This window comes from Buteo buteo, chromosome 9, assembly GCF_964188355.1.
Source record: "Buteo buteo chromosome 9, bButBut1.hap1.1, whole genome shotgun sequence".
In the NCBI taxonomy this organism is placed as follows: domain Eukaryota; kingdom Metazoa; phylum Chordata; class Aves; order Accipitriformes; family Accipitridae; genus Buteo; species Buteo buteo.
In genome coordinates, this window is record NC_134179.1 from 15,700,963 (window position 1) to 15,708,636 (window position 7,674).

Consider the following 7,674-nt stretch of genomic DNA (forward strand, 5'->3'; position numbering starts at 1 on the left):
ATTACATGTTCTCCAGGTGTTGTGGTATTGAGTAACAATTCCATTAACTGCTAATTTATAGTGCGCATGAGTGTGGAGGTAACAGGGGAAAGGACAGAGTCTGAGATTGTCTACAGCTCAGTAGCCTTTTTTTGGCATTTATGTTTGTAACAGCTTGGATCCTACTCAGTCCTTATAACTCTGCAGTTCCTGGGTCCCTATTTCCTCAATATAAATAAAATGAGGATGATGCCTAGATAATTTTTGGAGAGTTTTAGAAACTTTAGTCAAAATTTACAGATATAGGCACCTTCAGTGTGACTTATCCCCAGCAATGAATGAATTATAATTCTGGAATCTCCAGAAATTGGGTCTTCTACCTTGATTCCTTCCTCTATTCAAATATTTATATCTTGCATTATTTGGTGACAAAGTCTTTCTTTTCATGGTTATATGTTAGGAACCAATCTAGACTAATCACCCCTATAGACAGAGGCATCCCCTTTCAATGCTGCATTCACTCTGAAACAATTCTAAGAAATGTGAAGAACTTCATTTCAACATGAGAAGTAGTCTTGGGACCAAATTCAAGATCTGTAGGCAAAGGAGCAATGAGGGAAGACAGATTTCTTCAAAGTCATCCAACATCAGGGTCCAGTGCAGGGTTTAGCACTTAGGAAAGAAGTAATTTTCATATAGACAGAGTCAGAAGTCATCTATGAGTAGAAGAATAATTGGAAAAACTTTTAAAGTTTGAGTTCACCTACAGATGTGGCTTCCTTTTTTCCTTTTTTTTTTTTTTGAGCTCATGGAACTCCATGTCTTCACAGCATGCTGAGTGGTAGATGCAAAACACTAGCTAATGTTTAACAGCTTTTCTGATGCTGTGGATGTTAGGTTACTGAAATTCAATGATATGTTATATTAGCAGCAATATATATTTGTATGTGAATGTGTAGAGACATTGTGTTCGGCAGAAGGGTTGTCTGCGTAGAAGGAGAGGAAAGCATACTCCTCTTATGCCTCTGGCAAACTTCCATAACTGGCTCACCCTGACTGGATAAGATTTGTTATTTGTAGAGCAGTGGCTGCCTGGAGAAATGCTGTAGCAGCGAGCTTAGCCTGTGTGTCTAGCAGCAGCCTTTATTAATTGCAGCAATGGGTGGAAAATGCATTAACATCATATATTACTGTTGGGGGGTTGGCAGTATCCATTCTCCCAGGGTTGCTACATGCTTCTAAAACTATATCTAGCTGGAATTTGCTCTTTCTCCTCTTCTTTTTCCTTTCCTTGTCTTGAGCCATTCAGTATTGTTTGTGGTACCTCTATTTCCTGCATACTTTGCTAGCAAAAGTATGGAATGGCACAACCCTGACACCAGCCTGAGGTCCTTCACGATGCAACAAAATGGAGGAGGTAGTCTTTCAGTAGTCATTCAGCTACCCTTTTTTTCTGTGGTTTTTTTTGTGTTTTTTTTTTTTTTTAAAAAAGGAAAGGTAATGAGAATTGGTAGTAAAAGGAGAACAACATTATTCTTCATTACAATATTCTCAAAACTTTCCACCTTTTTTCATCTTGCCTTTCACTGAGATGTCTGGAAACATCTCTGTGTTTCAATACTGCCTGAGCAATTCTGCAGAGGTGTCTGCTCACAGTAGTTACTGGAAACAGCATAACATGCCAGTGCCGCCTTTTATATAGCTGCCTATATCTGCCCTCAGCAGAAATGTTGGTGGTCAATGTGTGCTAGCATTTTCCCAGTGGCTGACTATGCAGGTGATATTATGATGGGGAAGGAGGGCTGGAAGAGAGAATAATTTAAAGAAAGAATTCAGGAAGACCCAACTGGCTGTCTCATGAAGGCTGCCACTCCAGCACAGGTCATCTGGATGGATGGGAACAAGCCTTGGAAGAGCAAAGTTCAGCGCTAACTTCCTGCGGGAAAAGCTGTTCATGCTGTGTAGCTGCAAGGCATTTATATAGCATTATTCTGTGCATAGTACATCCTCCTGCTGTCTGGTGCTACTAGTAACAGAAATACTGACATAGACATACTGTGGGTAAGATCATACTCCACTCGTTTTGAAGGTTAAAATGTCTTCTGCCCTGTGGGATATGAGGTGTTGATAAGCATGTCTGAGGTCATATTACCTTTGAGGACAAGGACCCAGGTTTTTATTCATTGTCTCTGAAAACCTGCAGTGAAAACAACAGAACCCACAATGGGCAAAGCTGAAGAAACTTTGCTTCTGATTTTGGCAGCTCTTCCCACTGTATCACAAACTTGGAACAACCACTTTTCCTGCAAGTGTAGATGGGAATCATGCTTTTGAGGGGCAAATCTTAACTTTTGTCCCAAAACAAATTAAGAAGGCTTCTAACTTGTCTTATTTGGGAGAGAAACTTGAAAATAAAAAGTTCTAAATTTGGGGAGAGAGCTCTGAAACTATTGATTTGGAAATCTTACAACTTCCAGATCCATCTCATGAGGGGTCCAATAAATGGAGTGGTGAGTGGCAGTAAAAAATTCAGATCAAATACATGCAAAACGTGGTTAATTTGAAAACAAATCCTTGCACTTCAGATGTTGGACTCTGGCATGAACTGATATGATAACAGTGGTAAAGAAACCCTGAGTTCATTTCAGCCAACATGTGGAAAGTTTTGAAAAGCTTGTAGTTTGAGCCCCCAAGTAATATTAAGCCTTTCTACTTCCAGTGGTGCCATGTGCCATTTTTTAACATGAGAAGCAGCTTAATTTGACTCTTATCTTCAGAGGCTTAAACAGGAATTTGGTCCAACAGAAGACTGTGCATTTTCCATTGCCAGCATTACTTGCTCTGTTTTATGAGTGCATGTGATGACCTGTGTGTCTTCATACGGGCTGTTTACAGCATGATTACAAAGATAAATCAAACATGGTTAAAGCTGTTAAATTCCAGTGTCCCCTCATTGCACAGCAAGTCATGACCTCTACTGAACAAAATATATTTGGAAAGCAAAGTGATCTAAAGTGCATCTCTTCTTATAAGGGCATATCATAATTTCAATAAATACTTTCTGTTATGAGTTCTTATGGTTTTGCATCTGTTTATGAAAACTCAACTGAAATTGTGATTCTATAAATGCTAACTGAAACAAGATAGCTTGGTTCTAAATATCTGTTTCTTTTGGTTTCATATAATAAAAAATTCTATTTCATGGAATTCAGAATTAAAATTAAAAAAAAAAAAAAAGCAAAAAAAAAAAAACAGAACAAATAACGACAGCAAAGCAAGACCCTCCTTTAACCTTATTTTTTTTATCATCTGTCCTCCAGTTCTAGAAGAGGAAATTCTGTAAACCAACTCTGAACTCAGGAAAGGGAGGTACTAGCAAACTTGTTGTGCTGAAGGAAAACACAAAAGGTAAAATATAGCATCATCCAGAAGACTCTGTGCTCGGTCATGCAACTTCTTTGAAAGCTGCAGCTATCATCCAGGTCACAGCAGTGTAACTGGATGCAGAACATTTACCAAAGAGCAGAAATTATGAAGAGCTAATACAGATGAGCATTTAAAAATTGCTAATATGAAATGCTCTCTTTGTATCAAAGCATCCATGGGTGGAGTGTTTCCTTTGGATTTTCACCGATAAAGTATTTGTTTCTTATGGTGACTCACTCAGATTACTGCTTCAAGAACTGAGCAAAGGTGAAAGGATTTGTTCTGCCTTTTTTAATTCATCTGCTAAGCATGTTTATTTCTAGACAATTTGCACATTAAATAGCATTTACTGTTCTTTACTCCTATATTCTGCTTGTTGGTCTTTCTTTTGCAGCTCAGCCCCTGATATGTGATTAAAAGTTTTAAGTGACACCTAGTGCTCTGCTAAGTTGCTAAGTCCTACGATAGCATCTGGAAACTATATCTGTCTCTCTAGGTGGATTCTTGGAAGAAAATTCACTTTAACTGTAATTCCCCCTTTACCTTCCTTCCCAGCCTTATCTTCCCTCCTTTGAGAGCTGACAGGGAAAAATAAAGACAAGTTGTGAGACAATTGATATAAAACCTGTGTATATGTAAATCTAAGTTAGTGCATATAAAAGGAAGTAAAAGCAAAATTAGAACAGTACTGGGAGTTATGTGATGGGAAATCTTGGAAGGTTTTTGTTCCATCTTGCATTTGAAGCACAGAATAAAATTGGAGGTAATGGGAATCTTGATCCAGGCAATGAAAACCAGGGATGTAGAGCTCTGTTCTAGGGGTGAGAAGAGCCAGAATGAAAAATTGGTCAATAACTTTTTTCTCTGAAAGGAATTAACTTGATTAACATTATACAGACAAAGGTTATTACAGTTAGCATGGGTCAATCTGTAGACAGAAGCTTCAAAAGGAGCTAATGTTATACAAAAGCCATGCATTAATCTTTGCATCAAAATAACACTTCCATGTTTATACTTCAGGTAGTCATTAAAGTTTGCCAGCATGTTTTGTGTGGGTTGTGAGTAACAACTTCTGTGAGACTGTTACGGTCTAGCTGGGAAAAATAGTGCCTCTCATGTGAGTTTTGCCACTTTAAAACTTATGTAGCTGAAACTCCGTGGAGAAATTATTGGTTTTAGATAGCTATATTTGGTGATTTGGGCTGGGTAAGAAAAGGTTTAGTAATTCACATTCTCTTTGCAATATATTATTGACTATACATTAAACCCACACTAAGGTAGAACAGCTGACATGGCTGGAAGCCATTTGGATCCTACCTCTGAAATTGAGGTAAGGATTTATATATAATCCCCTGCATTTGAAACAGAAAACATACAACTTCAAATCAGGAGTCAGGGCAGCAGCTCTCTGCTCATGATGGCGGAAGCTGGGGCATAATAGTGCTTGAGTATTTTATTCTGGTGTTACAGGGAGCAGTGCCAGGTTGTTTTTGACTTCTCACTTTATCTAAATTGTTCTTCAGTATTATGACCTGCATTGTCTTACTACAGAAGTAGTAAAATCGCAAACATGGAGACACTAGTATTAACATAGCCAAGCTCCATGTAAAAACTCACAGTAAATCAGCCTCACTGCAGCCAAACCACATGTAAAAGCAAGCTGTGAAACAGACTCAACATCGCCAAACCACATGTAAAAGCATGCTGAAAACCACCCTCCACATAGCTAAATTGTATATAAATCTGTGATGGAGAACAGTTGAGGTTTGCATGTTTATTGGAATAACTCAAGGCTGCGGAGAATCCCTTTGCACAAGTCACCTTCTCTCCCACCTAATGTCTGAGCAACTCCATCCAACAACGCACTGGACAGACCCACTCCCAAGTCTTAAGTCATCAGGTAGGAAAAGTGGCTCTAGTAGGAATTAAATACAGCACAGTGGACTTTGAATCAACCTGCTCCATATTTGAAGCAGTGAATGAGCAAAAGAATCAAGCTCAAAGAGCAAAGGACTAATTTTTTTTTCTTGTCCGATTCAGACAGAACTGATATTGCTGAGTTATTCCCACTAATACATCCTATTAACCTCTCTGACCACATAGAGAGAATAAGTCAGTCAAGGGCCAGAAAAAAACATCTGGCTTCTGTGATTAATGTTTCCAGCTAGAAATGAGTGAGATGCAATTAGTAATCCCATTTTCAATTGTCCTGACTCCAAAAAGCCATCTTAGAAATTTTATTAGATGAGAGGGAAAATTACAAGAATTGAGCTTCCAGTTCACCAATGTTTCGTTAACTTGAAATGCCCTGAGCTTTTAAATGGCTTTTTGTGATGCATTTCATATATTATCATCTTTGCAGTTAGTTATTAATGAAATATTTTGGGACTTTTTCTCACAGCAGGTCTCAAAGCACTTTACAGAGGAGTTCAGCATCATTATCTACATTATATAGCTGTAGAAACTGTAACAGGGAGGCATGAAATGACTTGCCTGATGTTGTGCGGGAGGTCAACAGCAGACCTTGGCATGGAACCTGCATCTTTTGAGCCCACATTTCTAGCTACTGAATATTATTCTTGGTTATCTGCTGTAGTGAGAAGTCACAGTAATGGCTGCTATTTCTTGGTAGCTTAATAGAAATCTGGCAAATAAATGCTGTTTGTGGCAGCAGGTTTATTATATCAGTATGAAATATCCAATTCTCTGGGAGCCAAAGAAGGTTAGCATCAGAAAAGGCTGCTCACAGAAGCTGGTAGAAATGTATTTAAGGGTGTGCTCAACCAACATGAGTTAGTTTTGCTTTTCTCTTGCACTGTTTTGTTTGAACATGTTGTTGTTTATGCCAGTAGGGAGTTTGGGAACTGACTTCTGTGAGATAATCCAGGATTCCTGGCCTTTGACACACAGTATGGTTGTTGAAATCAGGGGCTCACAGTTTCCCTCCTGTGTAAAACAGAAAGGCTTGACTGGCTTAGGTGGAGAAATTTCAGCATATGTACAAGTTGAGGAGTTGCCTAGGGGAGCAAACTTGGATTCAGTGTAAGGGGCTATTAATTTATTAAAACCACTTTTATATTTAAAAATTATTTGATCAATAGGCTTCTTCTTCCATTTCCAGTCCCCTGGCTGAGCAGTCTGTCAGGATATCAATACCATAACTTATTTACAAGCTTTGCTAGGTTCTCTAAATGCAATATTTGACAACTCATTTTTCTCTTACTTGTTCCAGGCTTGTCTTCGCAATCGTGCCTGACTGAATGCTACCAGTAAGTGCAGAATTGTGGAACCAGACTGGTACAGAGCAGTACAAGGATAAGGTAAGGTGCATGGCTGTTTGCCCACTGCATAGCTGTGGCTGATACTTGCCCTGTTCTAGGCCCAAATGTTAGCTATTGCCAGGTGAAAAGAGGGCTCAGGAGAAAGCCTTTAAGCATGTTTTGCTGTCATCTACACCTTTCTACTCCTGTGGAGAAAGGCCACAGATTCAGGCCTGTGAGGAGCTGACAGGATACCTATTTTCCTTATTTTCCTAGCTTATGCTTTTCAGCTCATTAAGACCCTTTTTTTGGTCCTTAATGGATTGACCAAAACAGCAGCCATCGCACCATTAGCCAGTGTTACCTGGGTGTCTCCCCTGGGGCAATACCACCCAAAATGGAGAGGAGAAGGAAGACATGAGTATGATGAAGTCAGCTCTCTACGTGGCATCTCTCTCGCTCTGGCAAAAGTTGGTACATTTGGTAGAGGCCTGAGAATGTCATTATCATTATTATTATTATTTATTATGATTATGATTATTATGGAAATTATGGAAGAGTTGATATTTAAAAGTAGAACAGAAATTTCCTGCAATATGTTAAAAAGCTCTGTAATGTCTCTAAGAAGTACTAGAGTATTTACCACTAACATGTGACATACTTATGCAAAATATTTTCTCAGGACAGCACTGATGACAGTAAAAATACTCAAAGTAATAATGAAATAAAACAGACCTAGGTCTCAAAAGTGAACTTATAAAGCTCAGTGATATTTTAATTATTTAGCACAGCAATGACTGACTAGAGGGAAGAAACAGAGATCAGGGCAGCAAGTGAGGCAGAGGAACTATTGCTATATGGCATGGCGATCCAGGGTAAAATCCTGAATGCCAGTTTTTCTATTGATTTGAATTGGTTTTTAATTGTTTTAAGAACAAGAGTAAACAAGTAGAGGGGGGAAAAATACATGTAAGTGTTTAAATGCAGAAGATTCGCTTTTGCTGTCTGT